Raw genomic sequence first — 17,624 nt, 5'->3', positions numbered from 1 at the left:
TTGTTGCAAAAATGACCTGTATTTTGAATATCTTTTAGAAGTTATGATTAAACAAGAGGCACAGGGGCCACATTGCTTACCTGGGCACTGTGGCCAAGAAAAAAGCAAAAATCGGTTTAGAATTGAAAAGCTTAAATTCATAAGAGGTCCCGACCTACCCCTAAAAGGGAGAAGGGTATGATGTGAACAAACTTGAATCTACGCCACCTGAGGATGCTTACCTATTTTTTTGACTGTGACTTTTTTTCCTACAAGTTTGAAGTTTCATTGTGGACACTGCCTATCTCTGGGGGTCATGATTTGAACAAACTTGAATCTACACCATCTGAGGATTCCCCCATATAAATATGACCAAACATGGCTTTGCTGTTCTTGAGAAGATTTTTGAAGATTTTTCCTATATACTCCTATGTTAAACTTTGATCGTCCATTGTGGCCCCACCCTACCCCGGGGAACATGATTTGAACAAATTTGAATCTACGCCACCTGAGGATGCTTTCACAGAAATATGACCAATCATTGATTTGCTGTTCTTGAGAAGAAGATTTTTAAAGATTTCCTATATATTCCTATGTAAAACTTTCATCGTCCATTGTGTCCCCAAACAACCGCTGGGGGTCATGATTTGAACAAATTTGAATCTACACTACCTGACAATTATTCCACATGAGTTTCATCTTTCCTGGCCCATAGGTTCTTGAGAAGAAGATTTTTCAATGATGCCATTTTTCGCTATTTCATAATTATCTCCCCTTGGAGGAGGGCGTGGCCCTTCATTTGAACAAACTTAAATCCCCTTCAGCCAAGAATACTCTGTGCCAAGTTTGGTTGAAATTGGCCCAGTAGTTCTGGAGAAGATGAAATTGTGAAAAGTTTACAACGACAACGACACCGACAGACACGGACAAATTTCGATCAGGAAAGCTCAGTTGAGCCTTCGGCTCAGGTGAGCTAAAAAGAATCCTGCATCCTCTCATATCATAGATGTGACAATGGCCAGATTTTGTTTGTAAATCATTTCTGATAAAGCTGAGGCAAGAAGCAAGAAGAAGTATCAAATGCAGTATCCTAGATATTCAACAGACTGCATCCCTACACATGTAAATGCATTAAATTTACGAAGTTGGACGTGGCAACCCTTATACTAATTTGGTAACATCCAACATTTTAGCATATATTTAGAATGTAATATTTTCTTTAATTATCCCCATTAGGCACATTTTCTTTAATAAAGAAAGCTAGTCTAAGATTTAATGTTGGCTTTGAAAAAGATAGTTGTGGTATTTTGAATTTAAAATATAACTGCCTTTAACAGTTTATCAAGACAAGCCTAAGATATCAAATTATTCGAATCGAGACCTCTGTTACGATGTATAATGATCAAACTATTAAAAATATAAAATAAAACACAACAACCATAAGATGACATGGGATTCTTTTATTTGAAATGTCCACACTAAGTATTTGTAAAAAGTTCTCAAAATGATTCGAACGGTTAACGATGAACAAACAACAAGGTCTCGAAGATGAAAAACACATATGTAACAAGGCATTGAATCAGATTCAGAAAGAAAATGATCAGTCTGATTGGTCACAGAAGAAGCTACTGCAAAACAAAATAATGAAAACAAAATCACATGACAGAAAGATATCTGTAATTCGCATAAAGAAGCAGTACAAAATCTTTCTTTCTCTCATTTCAATAGTTTAAAAAAAAACAAAAAAAAAAAAAAAACAAACAACTACAACAAATTTAAAAAAAAAGAAGATTAGTGTGGTAATTCTGTAAGATTTCATCATTATTGGATAAAAATATCTATCATATATACCGTGAAATGTGAAAATAACGACCAGTGATTATACTCAAAAATCCATTTAAACAATACAAATTGTGAGCACACGGACCTCTGAAAATAGAGGTTGGCTCAAGTGGCCTGTTGGGGTAGGCATCCATTGTATGCCCCTTGTCATTTTTAAAAAATCAAATTAGAATACAATTTCAATGGAATGAAAAAGCTCATGATCTCATTATGTATTGAAACATCAGTGCTATAACTAATATGAATAGACACAATTTCCAGAAACTGCTCTTCCGACTGTTTGTCTCAGAGAAGCCGAGAGGTCTGGTGGCAAGTGGGTAATCAATTCTCTTCATCTGAGTTAAGATAGCCTCTCGGGCACCGCTCCATTTCCCAGGTCCCATAACTCTGTACTGAAAAGGTGTCACTGGACCGAAGAATACCACTGCTGCGAGCTTGGGATCAGTCAGCATTAATTTGCCTGAAGTGATAAATATTGATAACAACAGTTATAGATATCCATGTAATGTATTTTTCTTTCTTAAATGTGACGTAGTCCACGAAGATGGTTTCCCTCATATTTTGCCCCCGTTATTAGTAAAATTCAAACGTCAATGAACCTTAGTGAAATTGGTATTTTTTGAAAGATGGGAATTTATATTTTTCTTTTATTGTTACATTGATTAATGAAATTCAAATTAAATGCACTAAATTAATGATCATAAATTGCTTAAAATCACAAAAAAGAGTCAAAGAGTGACATTTTTGATATCGTTTGCGGCGATTTAACATTTGTGCAACCCCTTGAACAAGAAAGATATTTGTACACTGAAAAGAGATAAAGTCTACATGCAAAATAAATAAATAAATAAACTTGTTCAAAACGTCTCATTCACTTTATCAGATCATGTGAGATCACATACACGCAAGGAGACCTTATTAATACAATTGTTGAATACTATTCAAAGTAGCGTCCTCTTTATTTATAACAAATATGTATACCAATATTAATATTCTAAACTTAATAATAACATCTTCTTTTTAAATATTTTTCGATTTTTTTTCGCGATTGTTTTTTGTATTATTTAACTATGTGATTGCAACTAAACTTATGGCATACGTATGTTTCAAGATGTGACTTTCTCAGGATAATTTCCGCACGTACACTGAGATATCATGGACTATACGATGGTGTAACGATGGTAAACGAAGATTTCATGAATGTTTATTATCGAAACATCTCGAATGACCACATTAGACCCCTTTCAACAAATAGATGAGAATTGCTAAACGACCTAAGTTTAAAATTCTAAGTTCTGTAAATGGCATTCTGGTTCATGCAATGTTTTGTCCCCCTTTGGAGTTTTATTTTTCAAACTCAACGGCATGTATTTGATCCATTGATTGCGCGTCGACCCTTTATGACGTCAATGAGAAATTACGTCGAACGTTTAAGACGCGAGGAACCCGTGTTTATACGGATATATTTACATTTGCAAATGTTTTCTTTTATATAACACTATTAAAAGCAACGCGTATCTATATCCGTATAAACACAGGTTCCTCGCGTCATAAACGTTCGACGTAATTTCTCAGTGACGTCATAAAGGATCGACGCGCAATCAATAGATCAAACTCGTGCCGTTGAGTTTGAAAAAATAAAACATTTCATGCGTTAAAGTTATAATCAGGCTAATATATAATATGAAGAAGTCACAAATGTAAATATAAGTAATAAGGTATCATTTTAAAACATCTATCGGGATATAAATACGGGTTGGTACGAGATCAAATTTACCATAAAGCCCTTCGGGCTTTATGGAATTTGATCTCGTGACCAACCCGTATTTATATCCCGATAGATGTTTAAAAATGATACCTTATTTCTTAAATAGATACGCGTTGCTTAAATAGTGTTATATAAAAGAAAACATTTTCAAATGTAAATATTGTTGCCTATCATGTTATGCCCACTTCTTTTTAACGATATTATTTGTTCATTACCAAATTGAGACAGAAAGAAAAAGTAACTAAAATAGGTATTGGCTGATCCGAAATTCCTCCAATTTTCTTATATTTTGAAGGAATATTCTTTTATTTTCTTTACTTCTAATATTTAAATTTTTCTTATTTTCACACATGATAATGTCTTTCTTTTTTTTTTTAAAAATTAAATCGACCACTGTTCGTTATCTTCACCTATTTGACTTCATATACATGTACTGATACAGAATGAAACATAAAACATATTGACCTTTAAGAAAGAGAATAAAACATTTTTACTTGATTTCTTTCACTCAGAATTGAGCTGAAAAGGGTTAACAAGATTAAAGTTTGTTTGAAAAAGCTTATTCATATGATATATTCTATGAATTAAGTCCTTAATAATAAATTCCATGCACTGCAGAAAATCCTTTAAGACCTTGATTGTTTAAAACTGTGAACTTAATTCATTATTCTATAGGAAATTTCAAAAGCAAAACAAAACTGAGATTTTCTTACGCTTGTTCCGCCAAAAATAAAATCCTTGCTGAATTTAAAACTCAGTGTACCATTTCTTCGTCAAGTTGAAAAGTTGTAACAGGGAAAGGAAAATATGATCATATATATTCCTAACATCTCAATGTAAAGGACATTTATGCAAATTTACTTCAATATTTTCATTAGTCAGAGAACAGAAAAGGGATCGCTCTTCAGTTGTTTTTTTGAACGAGTTGGAACATTTACTTCAAACACTTAAATATATATATCATTGTAATACAATCGTTGGTAGCTCTTTAACAGGAAAATAAAGATAAAATAATTTTTAAAGCATTATGATAAAAAATATTCTCACATTGCAGATTTTGGATAAGAATTACTGTCTCTGATAGACAAAGTAATTTCATAAAATCCTATTGTATAATATATTAAGGGTTGCATAATTCCTATATACTAGTCCCGGCTCAATACCTAAATAAGGATAATTGCCATTCAGTTTTGACAATTCGTCCATGAAGTTTATGTAATCTACTTGGATGGTGTGCCTTGGACTATGTACAAACTGTTTCTGCATGGCGTCTAGTTTCATCCGGATATTATTCCACATCTCTTCCCTGCTTGGTAGAACAACGTCTCCCTAAAACGTTTTTTAAAATATATTAAAAATCTCAAACATACTACAGAAACATATGACAAGAACCTTTCTAAAAGCCGGAAATTCTTCTTATTCAGAAAAATTATTATTATTCATTATTTAAATAAGGTAAATTTCTCAAGCATTTTCTTGCGGTTTTAGATTTATAAAAGTCAAAGGTTTTGTTTTATTGAAAATTTATATTCATAAAGGAATTTCTTTTGCAGTATTTGGTCAATGATATTTAATTTTATAGAGGCATAATTAAAATTTTCATGTATTCTAAAATCATTCAGATCATACAATATTGAGTTTTCTATACTTTACCTATGTGTTGTAAATTTGCGTATTAAAGAGATTCTTTAAACCACTTAATGTTGTCATGTTCGAAGCACTTTCAATTTCATGTAAACGACTGATTAGCATTTCCCAACTACACCTGTTACCTTTCAAAGTTGTCTGATTAGAGGTGCTTTCATAATTCAATTAATAACAGAGTTCTTTTTATTACAGATTTAAACTTTAAAGGACACATCATATCAAAATTAATTCTCATTTCTCATTGGATTATTTGTCGACTTTGTGAGGAAGAATTTTACACTCTGCCCATGTGCTTTGATATAGCAAGACGGAGCTCGGAACTTTGATTTCGGATGTGCATTATACAAATTTAGTTTTGAATTGTTCAGTATTATAATTGTGCAGTGTTTAAAATTAATTCCCTAATTAAACTTGAATATTCACTAAAGTCCAGGGTAGACGTCAGCAAGAAAGGAAGATCACAAGAGAAGTAATTGTACATATTTTTTAGAGGAATCGCTCGGTAGCGCAGAAAGTCACATACTGAAGGCAGCATGTTTCCTTTCTTTATGGCTTTTTGTGCACCACCTTTTTGCTTCTTTAGTGTCTTTTGTCATGTGATTAGCAAGAATTATGTCATGCGACTAGTCAGCATGTTTATCTAGTCAATTTGTATGTACTATATATTTTGTTTTAAGCCCAGCAAATTAATTGTGATATAAGTCTATGTAATATTTAAATGTAGGTTTTTAGTCATTTGTTAGTTTCAATACATGACTTTTTCACTCAATGTTTCTTTCTTAGTACTATATATAGGAGGTTAAGCAAAAACAAGCTGCGAATAGCCAGAATTGTCTCCTCTCACTACAGGGAAAATTTGTGGATATAAAAAACATTACCTTGACAACTCTGGCGAAGAGCCTACTTTGCTGTTCAGAAATAGGCATTATTGCTCCAAACGGTTGTATAAACCCGATACAGGCCAGTGTGTGTCTTTCCAGATCAGGAGGAAACATGAATTTATAGAGTTCAACTTTGTTAGTTTTGACTTCTATAACAGATTTGTCTAGGATTGGGAACCCAAATTTGTATCCCGTTGCTAAAAATACCACATCAATATCATCTTCAAATGACCCATCTTCGAATTCCACGCCCGTTTTTGTGAATTTCTTGATGTTGGGTTTGATAATGATGGACCCGCTTATGATTCTGTTAGGGAGCTCGTCGTGTACAGTCGGATGCTGCGCTAAAGGGGGATGCTTTGGCTGCAGAGAGAATTTTGCGTGGTCAAATCTTTCATTCAGTCTCTTTGCTATAACGTCGTTTGGATTCCAACCAAAAATACTCATCACAGCCCCGAGAGCTCTAAAATTACATTTTAAAAAAAGAAGATCAAATCAATAGTCTATTATCAAAAATAACTTTCAATCTATACATAAAGGAATAAAAAAAACATGTACAAAGTACATACAAAGATGAAATATTCTAAAGTTTTCCTAAACTTCAAAGAGACCAAAAAAAAATTATTTTAATTATCTAAGAGACTAGAAAGAAAACGAAGTACCTTGTAGATCTCCTAAGAATCTCTACATCTCCTGGAAGGCCATGGTCTGCAACACGATTAAATACCCAAGATCCTCTTCTTGTGCTCAAATATAACTTTTTAAAAAGTTAAACATTAATAATTTTTATTGCAATGCATTGTGTCATAAATAAAAAGAAGCGTTTGCGGCAAATTGAATATGTGAAAAGGTCTGGTTTTACTAGAATCTGTGCAAAAGTTCCAGAAGCTTAGCGCAAACTTTCACTACCTGTTGATCATAGCAACCACGTTACATTTAATGGTAAATTTTAACAATGAAATGATTTAATGTAAGGATGACAATAATTTATATCAGTGGATCCATAATCATATACAATGTCAATGTAAATAAACCATTCTGACAGAGACTAGAACTGCTAAAGTTTCTCCAAATATGCTGTTGAAACCCATGTTTACAATGTTTTCAATCTCACAATCGCTTAGCTGTGACGTCTCAACCGCTCAATTATGACTTCATGTAGCCTTTGACACTGTGTTACAAAAAGACAGAGGGAAAGGGAAAATGAAAGAAAATATAATAAACAGAAAGAGACAGAATTTTTTAATATTTTCACTCGTGCTTCGCACTCGTGAAAATATCAAAAAATCCTGTGCCACTCGTGAAATAAATTCCATATTCATCTACAAAACATTGAATATCCTCTATATATTTTTTAAAATTTCATTTTACCATAATATCTGTCATTTCTACAATGAGAGCAGCAGTAGAACATAAATGTGAGGCTCCTAGCAATTAACGAAGATGTTTGACATTTTTAGTGATCTTTGTAGAGCTGTTCTTTTTTTTCTAATGATATATATAACACGACATAGATTTCTCCATGTTAAGATTTTAAAAGACCGCACGAAAATGAGAATATATTCTTTGACGTGTATCGACTGCAACAACAATCATAACGTGAAAAAACATGAAGCTACAATACTATGATGTTACATGCTTTAAATGACAATAAATGCATTTGCATTATCTCATGTTTTGATTCACTTCAATTCATTAATAATGAAAGTTTCTCGTCGTAAAAATAAATGACAAATATACATACTCAAAACCAGGCCCGTTTTTATTATATTTTAAAAATGGGTAAAGGGGAACCATAAAAAAAATTAACAAACAAAAACAATCTTTACTGCCCAAACCCGAAAAAAATCCAATTTTGTGGGAGGACGATCTTCCTCTTACTTTTCATTTCTTAATGTAGTAACATGGCGGAATTTGAACCTTACTGCAGCAATAAAAAAATTCATATAAAATCTTTTGCAAACGACTATTCTAAATAAAAAACGTGTGTGTGTGTTTGCGTTTGTGTGTGTTTTGGGGTTCTACTGACTTTCCGGAAATAGTTTTTAATGCAATAACGTCAGAATTCGACCTCACTGTAACAAAAAGTAGGGAGGAAGCAGCAGCCTTTAAGAAAATTTTCAAACGAAATCTACAGCAAAAGAGGGGGAGTCTGTCCTCCCCTTCAGGTACTACCTACCTGCACAAAACACATACGAACAATGTATCCTCATAGTTTACCATACTACTACTTTAAATTTCGAAGAGTTTACATGTTTTATTTCAGTCGATGTTATAACGAAATTACTTTTACAATTTAATCAATTTACAGGTATTATTTTCGAATGTTTTAAAACGGAATAGAAAACGGACAGAAAATTTAAATACAATGTATATGTGGATCACGTGCGGCTTAATATGTCTGAAGACTACATTCACTTGTATTTGTGACCTGTTAATAACATAATAACTTTTAAAATTCTGATTTGAAAAAAAATGTGGAATCTTTATGAATTGATTAACTAATCGTTACTTTGAACCAATATTTGTATACTATTAGAATAATATACCACAACAGGCAATATACATTCCTCTATGTGCTCTCCCCCATTTATATTGCAATATTATAAATTCAAAACTTTTGCATTAACCTCCTTATTAATGAAAAAATACAATGTTGTTGAACTTGCTATTTAATAAATGTAAAACTTAATAAAGTTAGTTTTTATTGATCTTTCGAATAACATACATGTACCTACTTTTAACACATGTACAGAAAATCGAATTCAGAAATTAACAACTCGCTCATTTCATGATGAAGAATTTGACCCAATTACCCTCACCGAAGTACAAATTATGAATCGTATCAAATACAACTTTTATAGTTATGGTTGATACATATACATTAAACAACGAATTTAAATCCAAAAATGTAAGACAAACATATTTTTTATCCATTTCCGTTGGGAGGAGGTGGGTAAATCTGGGCTAAAGACATTGTTATAATTAATTACCTGTACTAATCAAACAAGAATTAACGTCACGGTAGCTCAGTCGATAGAGCGTTTGCTCTGTGATCGGAGGGTCTTGGGTTCACACTCCGGCCGCGACTATCCTAAGTCAATAAAAAATAGGTAGCAACTGTTCCTTCGCTAAGCGCTCGGCACTTTGAAGTGAAGGTTGCGGATCTTTCAGATGAGACCTTAAAAACCAAGACCCCGTGTCACGGCAGGCGATGGCAAAATAAATATCCCTTAGTGCTCAATGGCCCTGAGTACCGAGTAAATGTCAAAATTTGAAGCCCTTCACCGGTATATGGTGACGTCTCTATATGAGTGAAGAATTTTCGAATGGGAAATATTTTAACAATGTTCGTGGCAAATTTGCCAGTTTCACATTTAGATGATTTATTTATAACTCTTTTGTTGTCTGATCATGCCTACATTGCATTGCAGTAAAATAATCCACCTTCCTTAAAATGACTTAATTTGTGCGTGTATGTGTTTAAATCCAAAACTGTCGCTCTTTCTACAAGTGTCAACTGCATGCATTTTTCTTATTTCTAAACTTTTATTGATCGACTTTTAGATCAGCCATATTATCCTTAAATACTTAATCATTTCAGCCTCCTTTTCATAGAATAACTACTATCAATGATCAAGGACGTACCAACAATTCTAAAATTTTATTTAAAAATATTTGTATGATAATTCATAATTAGTTTACCTGGCTTGCTACACGACTTAACTCTACGGCAGCGTCTACTCCCGAGTTTCCAATTCCAATAAGAAGGATTCTTTTGTCTTCATATCCCTTGGTGTGTTTGTAATCATGACTGTGAATTACCTTGCCTTCAAAATCTTTTAAACCTGACAAATTTAGAGGAAACTTCATTTCGATGTCAAGAAACAAATACTGAGTTACAATTAGATAATTCTTTCATGTCAATGTAAACGATAATTAAAGTTAGGGAATTCTGATATATATATATATATATATATATATATATATATATATATATATATATATATATATATATATATATATATATATATATAAAATCATCGGTTACATGAACATAACGAGTTATATGATGAGATGCACAGTCAAAGATGGACCAAAATTTCAATCCTATATTCCCAAACATTTACCAAAAAAAAAAAAAAGGAATAATATTTTATTATAAGTTGATATACCGGGAAAGTCTGGAATATTTTTGTCAGCATGATGACCAGTGCACACCATGACGGCATCAAACACGTGTTCTTTAGTTTCTCCTGTTGTTAAATCTTTTGTTGTAATGTTCCATTGCCCAGATGTGTTAAAGTCTGGACTCCTGCTTACTGATGTCACCTATAATAACACATAAAGAAACAACAACAACGTTAACACAATCAATTAATAAACGTACTGAAAATTGAATTTATTTCTATAAGTTAGAAAAGGAAAATGATTAATTTCTAGGATAATACCTCTGTTTTGAACCTTATGTATTTTCTAAGGTCAAAATTATCCGCATACAAGTTAAAATACTTGAGGACGTATTTGTTATGCATGTAGATAGGGTATTCCTTGGGTATTGGGAAGTCGCTGTAGGTCATCATCTCCTTACTAGTGTTGATAATTGTGGATTTCATCACACAAGCTTGACCATCGGTGGCCTCTTCTGTGTAATACCACAGACCCCCTTAAACATAAGAATAGTTTAGCTAAATGTGTTTTCTGTTGATTAAAACTTTGAATAATTTGACCCAAAAAATCCATTATATTACAGAACACTTTCAAAAATAATCAAAAAATCAAAACATTTGAAACCAATGGAAAACAAAGGCGGCTAATTCTAAAAAAAAGTTTATTGTCTCGCTGCATCATCTATTAACAATTTGAATTACCATCAGTGTTTAGAACATTTTTCCAAATTTTTTCAATCATCCCTTAGAAAAAGTTGGAGGGGAAAAGATCGAGTGGGAATAAAATCCACGATCATGCTTCCTTAAAAGTTTCAGCAAGATTAAGCAATATTAATTTTATAATAAATAACAATTTGAATCCAAAAATATAATTGCTTTCCTCTTTCCTGGCAAGATTTTTGTCATGTTATATGATTTTTAGCCAGGCTCATTGCACGTTGAACAAAAGCGGGTATAAAGAAGAATAATGACCCCCTAGCCGTAGAACATGTAATTTTTTGTAGAAAAAGAACCAAGACCAGTTTTCTACATGTGCAACCTATAAGAAATTGACCACTGTTGAAAAATGACCCCCCGTTCCAACAGAGTGATACAAAGTTTAAAAGAGATGATTGATGCCAAGAGCTGGGTCTCAGCGGGTAATTCTCTTACGTTTTCTGATTAACACTGGACAAACACGCAATTAAAATGTATTTAACAGCATTACATGTGTCATGTGTTTCTATTTATTATACATATTGCGTTCTCAGCACACAATTAAAATTTCACAATAGATACGTCAAAGTGGCTATTAGTTGAAGCTGTTCTTGTGACGTCAAGAATGTAAATCAGGACGACATATTGTTATCTCTTGACCTATTATTTTGTCCGAGCATTTTCTTTGAGATGACTCGGACAAACATAATGAAACTTTTCAGAAATGATGATTAGCAACTCTAGATGTTCATTTAATATTTTGTTTTTTCAAACTTACCACTGTTGCCATGGGAACAAAAAAAGACAGATTTAATCAACGGATGTTCTCACTGTTGGCTTGGAAAATCCTTATGAAACTTCACAAATGAATTTATATTTAAGATTTTTAAAATTGTTCCCATTACCATGGAAACGGTTGGATAAACTTTTTCGCACAACTAACGAGTTATCTAACGTGTACAGAACAAGATCTTTCTTCCGGGAGGTGATCATTGTGTATGTCTATTGCTTGCAATAGGAAAGATTCTAATCTTAATCTTTTTTTTAACATCTTTTTCATATTTCAATATCTTGCTGTTTATGGCCAACTAACAACTAGACTATATCAAAACGGGATGACTTTAGAATCGGCTTTTCCATCGCCAACTTTTTATGAGTATTTATTTCGTAATATTCCACTATCAACTGCATATCGTATTTACGTCTCCCAACTTATTCGGTACACTAGAGGAGTCTGAGTACAATCAACTTTAAAACAGAGAGAGGATACTGACAAATAAGTTGATGATACAGGGCTTTCAACAGTCTCATTTCAAGTAATCATTATGAAAATTCCTGGGTTATTATAATGATTTGTTAGTAAATACATTTTGTAATTTAGAATCTTTATGACTTTAACAAATTTACAAAAATTCGTCAAGGCAATAACTTTTCTAAATACAGAATATAATGTGATAGTATGGTGCCGTTGAAGCCCAGAAAAAAATAATTGTTTGGACGAATTAAATATTTGTTCTGACAAAAAGATAATAGTTCTGACAAGTTAGTTCTTCTTTGGGACGTACAAAATATTTGTGTGGATAAAGAAGTTCTTTCTTCGGACGAATTAAGTATACTCTTGCGCTAGAAGAAAGTAGATTAAATTGTTTTTGTTCAGAATTATTCGAACAAATTGGGTATTTACTTGGATAATTTAGCGAAATTACATTTTCATTTCATGTTCGAACAGATTTGATATTTTTTCTTTGGACAAACTTTTCTCTGAAAAAAGAGAGCATCAAATCAAAGATGGTACATGTATAAATGACATGGATCAAGTTCACGTTGGTTACGAGATATACATTTGTAGATATGTGATCAAGTTTTTCTTATTAATACTATTTGCGGTTTCTGGGATTTCATGGAAGTTTCCTCGCAGTTTAGGTTAAAATTGCTTGCATCAAAATTTTTGTTTGACACAGGATAGTTAATTAATGCTTGTTCTTTCAGTTTTAATGAACATGTACGAAAGTTTCTGTAACATCACAAAGTTCTTATTCATATTGCAAGATACTTTTGCTATATGTCCGAAAATTACATGTATGTACATTGTTTAAATCATTGACTTTAAAAAAAACCCAGACATTCGGACGCAACTTTTAAAACTAACCGGTAGATAGACGTTGTGCACTATTCTCTCTCTCTCTCTCTCTATATATATATATAAGAGATATGCGAAAAATAAATATGAAACTTCTTTAAAACAATGATACATTAGTTAAATCAATATGAAAGCATTTCCACATACATGTAGTGTAGTTTGAAGTCCATTAATGCTGTCAATTTATTAAAAGACATTGAAAGATTTAATGAGACCAAGAGATCATCGCAACACATTGGGATATCCTCAATTACCTCAGGTGAGGATTTTGGTCCACGGGCCTCTTGATTTATAACTTTTAGTCTTTTTAACTTAAAAGAAAAAATTATCCCTAAATAAATCTATAAGTGGTCATTATTCTACGAGGGTCATTTTCCTTCACGTAGGTTATACAGATTTTAAGGGTGATGCCACTTTTCCTACAGGCAAAAGGGTCATTTTCAACTTCAGATAATGCCCTTAGAGTCATTTCTCGACGTCAAAAAATGACCTCCAGTCAATTTTATCCTGCAACCACCCCTTGCATTGACCTAATAAAGGTAACCTAATAAACCAAAGCTTTATTCGGTCAATGTCCTAATAAAGCCTCGTGGATGTATTCCGACGTTCTAAAAGCATTGTGACGTCATGAATATTGCAATGTTTACGCCATGGCGTCTTATATTCAACTGCAGAGATGTACCTAAATCGATTGAAAATAGCTCGTTTTGAAGGTCATGTAAAAATATGTTGCAGGATTAACAAAATACATCGATATTTTCTTGAAATATAAGCGATATTTGGGCTCGGGTCGAAAACGTGATAGAGGGCTCGGCAAGCCTCGCCCTCTATCACGTTTTCTTACCCTCGCCCAAATATCGCTTATATTTCAAGACAGTAACCATGTATTTCATATTTCTAAGGGGTCGTCTTTACACCGGCTTTTGTCACGGTGTTCAAACGGATATCCTGACTCTTCACACCCAAATTAAATGTTCGCTTAGAAATATAGTGCGTACTCTGAACAACTGTTGAGATAACTCAAACACTAAATCAAATATCAAACAAAGTAAAGTAATTTGAGGATTTTTCTATACAGACATTAATTCACCCATGTTTTTCAAATGATTTACAACTGTGTAAAATATGCGAAAGATTTTTATCAGGTCCCTCTGTCATATTCTATAAATAGAGGTTGTGTTACCAGGTCAACACACATGCTGGGAGCACGTGACCCGAGGTAAAGCAAAACTCCCGGCTGAGGTCTCATCTGTGAGCCAACTTCTGAGCTTACTGCAATGTTTGTTTACTTTTGGAAGTGATATCAGAGGCAAGAACGAGACATCTGATATATTGATAACGCTGCTGCTAAAGTCCAACTAAATTTAAATTCAACTTTTGACATTTTATATGTTATATTCCAAAGAAACATACTTTTGTGTTATATTTACATTCCGCATGTATTCTGCTTATAAAATGTGTGGAAAGCTATGGCATGCAAAACACCATACCATGGACGGGGAGGTCAAAGATAAAAGTATGTTTTTGATTATGACGTCACAAACGTTGAACGCCGTGCAAGGTCATAAGCGAAAATCAAAATTCACGCTTACAGTGAACAGTCTTACGGTAGTAGCTCTTGCAACTTCCATTAATACGAAGGATAATATGGGGATTTTGAAATATAAATTTTGCAGACAAGACAGGGAGTTCGAAAATGTAAATATAAGCATTGACATTGTTTTTGAAAGATGTCTCATAACTGCAACGGTGTGTCCAAGCAAATTTTTATAACGCGCTAACGAGCGTTACTCAATTTGTTTGTACACACCGTTGCAGTTATGAGACTACATCTTTTAAAAAATAATGTCAATGCTTAGATATATTCTTACAGTTTCTGAACTTCTTGTTATTAATCTGCTATCACAATGTACATAAATGTTTCGTGTAAAAGGGTTTTTGTTCAGTACTATGTAAATATACATTTGAGTACTTTGATTAGAGATCTCTTTTAATTAAGAATATTTTTGGACGGTTGAACAGCAAAATATTTTGAAAATTCTATATAGTATCAGTTTGAGTAGCTAAGATTTCATTTTAAAAAATCAATTGTAAAAGTTCTTTTAAGTCTGAAAGTCAAATTATGCTGCGCTTACATCGTCGCAACCACGATTTTGAGTCCAAAAAGAATGATACAGAGAATTGATGTGAATCACCCATGGGTTACCGACGATGCTGCACTTATTACGGAATCTTATATAAAATTTCCCAAACGTTTTCCCTTATGGAACCCACGCATTTGTATATAGGTCGCCATCAATAAATCATATCTTTTACTGCACGTCGTGTTTGTTTGCTGCTCGATCAAGAAAGCACATAGTCAAATCTTCATTGACTCTACATTTAGCTGACCTTGTAAAAAGCCGATAATGTGAAAACTATTATATGTTATATTAAATGTAATGAATTAAGGGCAAAGACAAAAAGAAAAAAAAGGAAATAAAACACTTCGTTAGAGTCTTGCTATTAGGAAAATTTTCACTTTAATATATATGAATGAAGTCCATCTACAACGATTAAGGAAGGTACTAAACTATTTTAATCAGCCTATAATATTAATCATATGATGTGTCAAACATAATTACTGGTTGTGATCTTAAATATACCTATGTGATCTGTTCACTCAAAACACACTGGATGTAACCCTTCATCCACACAACATTTGATGGCGGTCAGTCCGCTTGCACCAGATCCTATCACCGCAACCTTTTTTGTCATCACGTCAATGATTGCTAAAATCAAGCAGGTAACTTAGTATCAGTTGAAACAGCTCTTGAGTGAAGTTTCGATCAGTTTCCATCAAGGCTAGATTGTGAGAAAAAACTGGGGGAGGAAGGCTAATTCAAGCATTTAACACATATCTAAAACATTTACACTAGATATAGATCCAAAGGTAAGACAGTTTCCTATATAGATTTCTTATCTCTTAAATGCTAAAAATATCATCTACTAGTATATTCATAAGGGAGCTATAGGCTTCCACAAGTATTTATGTAATATTAGATAACCAGTTTTGATAGAAAACAAATCAAACCTTTTATAAAACCTTACTTGACATAGTTTTTATGCTGAACTAGTGACATTTTTACTTGTAAAACTTCAAATGTTGGTTATGGAATTGAAAGTACTCTATGCGGACTGATTTATATTGGGAAAACAAAGGGTTAACTTGAGGTCTGACGACACGTTTCTCGAATATCTGTTTTGTAACCCTTTGAAATATACAACAGATTTATCATAATTATCATTATCTTGTGATTTTTAAAATTGTTTTCAAAATGTCTAAGTAAAGAAAGACATAAAAAAATTGTGATATTGCCAATGCTAGTGATTTCCAATAGGATTATGTAGTAAATAACATCCTCTGGTATCTTGCACAAATGCCTGGTAGGGTACCTCATCTTTTGTCAGGTAACTTGTTATAGTAGCAATGCTTCAATGACAATTCTTGGAAAAAATTATATACTATTGAGGAAAGTGTCGTCTGACCTTAATAAGAGGATGTTGTGGCATAGGTTTGTAATAAATAATGGGGGCATCAACATCTTTATAAACATTTCAAACTTCCCTGGCCACTCTATTCTTTAAATGAGGGTTAGAATTCTGGAAAAAAATATCATCCGACTAATACTGGGGTTTATATCTCTCAGTTGATTCGATACACAAGAGCATGCTCTTGAACAATCTCTAAAAAAGGTAAGTTATTGACAAACAAGTTGATAAAACAAAAATATCAACAGTCTCGTTTAAAGTCATCATTCAAGTACTATGGTCGATGCAATGACCTTGTCAGCAAATACAATCTATCACTAAGTCAAATGCTGACTGACGTTTTTCATACTAATTGTTAGGTCATTAGGTCATTATTTACCAACTGAATTGTCGACGGATTTTCCCGTTGTTCCCCCATCATGACAAGGAGCATACGCGGGTGTGATCGGTCTGCAGGTAGTGCTCACTCCTCCATGGCACCTGATCCCACCTCTGATGTTTTAGAGGTCCGTGTTTGCTCTGCTCCTGGTTTGTATTGTTTGAATGGACTTTTGAGCTTGAATACTGTTCATTATCTCCATATATTTCATCCACAATGTGCCAAAATGAATGTCATGGTACTTTTAAACAATACACCTAGACGTATGCATAGTCATGAATATCGATCATACAATAGAACAAATATACATGATGTGTCTTTTGATAACTTTTGCTTTACATCAATAAAAAATTAGCTCTTCATCACATTCGCACTAAACTTTACTCAGTTCCCTTGAAATTTTTTGAATGGGCAATTTGAAGAAGATATAGCAAGTCCATACTTAGACTGTTCAAGAAAACAAGCTAGTATTGTTGATTATGGATGTTGTCCAGCACGTGCTCTTTATGCGACCACCTGTGTCAGAAGATAATTCTTATGCAAACCTTTGGTACCTTAAACTTAAATTTGCCATCAAAGAAATAGATGTTGC

The 17,624-nt window shown here is 33.0% G+C and overlaps 1 pseudogene; it reads right to left on the bottom strand.

Annotated features, from left to right (window-relative positions):
• Window positions 1–2,003: 2,003 nt before the first annotated feature.
• Window positions 2,004–15,879, bottom strand: LOC133189520 (flavin-containing monooxygenase 5-like; annotated as a pseudogene).
• Window positions 15,880–17,624: the final 1,745 nt, after the last annotated feature.

The sequence above is a fragment of the Saccostrea echinata genome, unplaced genomic scaffold (genome assembly GCF_033153115.1).
Source record: "Saccostrea echinata isolate AGI-Se365-2 ecotype Australia unplaced genomic scaffold, CSIRO_AGI_Sech_v1 ptg000019l, whole genome shotgun sequence".
NCBI lineage: Eukaryota > Metazoa > Mollusca > Bivalvia > Ostreida > Ostreidae > Saccostrea > Saccostrea echinata.
The sequence above is the reverse complement of the archived record's forward strand: the minus strand, read 5'-3'. Positions and strand labels throughout refer to the sequence as shown.